This window comes from Rhagoletis pomonella, unplaced genomic scaffold, assembly GCF_013731165.1.
Source record: "Rhagoletis pomonella isolate Grant_MI unplaced genomic scaffold, Rhpom_1.0 Rhpom_scaffold_00008, whole genome shotgun sequence".
Lineage (NCBI taxonomy): Eukaryota > Metazoa > Arthropoda > Insecta > Diptera > Tephritidae > Rhagoletis > Rhagoletis pomonella.
The window spans coordinates 37,495,478-37,496,962 of NW_023458562.1; the positions used below are offsets into that span (position 1 = coordinate 37,495,478).

At 32.4% G+C, this 1,485-nt stretch overlaps 1 protein-coding gene across 1 annotated transcript in view; it reads left to right on the forward strand.

The window, feature by feature from the left end:
• LOC118744797 (proton-coupled amino acid transporter-like protein CG1139) overlaps window positions 1–1,485 on the forward strand; it is a gene marked incomplete in the record, with an annotated part of 239,955 nt that overhangs the window by 190,196 nt on the left and 48,274 nt on the right.

The following is a 1,485-nucleotide window of genomic DNA, read 5'->3' on the forward strand; positions in this document are numbered from 1 at the left end:
TTGCAAGATACCGCACTACTTGATTTGATTCCATTGAATACTGCATACTTTTATACCGTTAAATGAGGAAATACATATAAAAGAAAATTTAACATGTTTTAAAATTTTCCACTTCCAGACTATCCGTTAATGCTAAGTATATATGTATGTATGTACACATTTAAAAGGATAACACCACTGACGGAAGTCTTTGCCATTTAAAATTGACACTATAGCGCGGCTGATTCTTAAGCAATGCCGGTATTTCCTTTCAAGTGGGCAGAATGGCCTGCGAACGTTCGTCCAATAAATTCATAAACAACGTGTGGAACTACGCACTTTTCCATACGCACTTAAAATTCTACTTCATTATTACAACATAAAATCACTTAAACAAATTGACAATCAACGAAAAACTTTAGCGCGTCACTAACAAATCGCAAACACTCAAGCAACTAAAATTAAAATCAGTTCACAATAGTGCAGCTCACAATAGATTGCCGCAGCAAGTATTTAAAGATAAAACTTTAAGAAGGGTGCGTAACGGACTTTCTATTTTTTGCAGAATTAACTTGCATCGCTAAAACTGAATTTGCTAACTTTTAAAGTTTTATGAGTTGCAAGACTTTTATACATAATTTAACTTTACATTACCATTGTGAATTAGAACGAAAGCATAGAAGGAGAACGGAAACTAGCTTTAGTGAGGAAGCGATTGCTGCGTACGTTAACAAGATGGCTACTAAATTGTAGCAAAAAGGAACATTTTTTTTTTTTATTTTAATTAAATTGTTTGCTAAAGGGCAACCAAGATCAATAACAGGCCAATTTTGGCATTTGTGTTTCAACTCACCTCAGTCTTTCAAGAGACAAAAGTCTTTATATTTCGGCAACTATCTTGAAAGCCCTTTTCTGTATTTGGAATATTTAATTGAAAGATGTGCTAAGTGATAAGTTTTATAAAAACTAAACGAAATGAAAAAAAATGTTTTTTTTTTTTTAAAACAGGGAAAACTAAAAATATGAGAAACTGAAAGTTTCCTAACGTTAAATAAAATAAAAAACATGAATTTTTTAAGCAAAGAAACTTAAAAAAAATTGTATTAAAAAAATTCGTTGCCGAGTATTGAACTCGGATCTCTTGAACGTTATCGAAATTGAAATTTATTGAAAACAAACAAAAAATTTCAAAATCATAGATTAAAAAGTTAAGTAAAGGTTTTTGTTTACTTAACTTTGGTGTTCATTAAATGCCGTTAACGAATCATTAACTGACTCTGAGAGGAAATTTTTTCAAATCGTTACTGAGGGAAGCCTTAAGTTACCCTTAAACCACTCTGAGTGCGGCTGTAAGTTCTCTTTTGTCAAACCACTTAAATTCCAATAAAGGAGCACTTTTGTAAGTACTCCAATATACCACAAATAGACTATATGGTCCAACGATTTTCGCAGCGTAGCAACCCTGCAGCAAAATTTAGGGACAGTCTGGCAAAGCGCTAGTTCCGC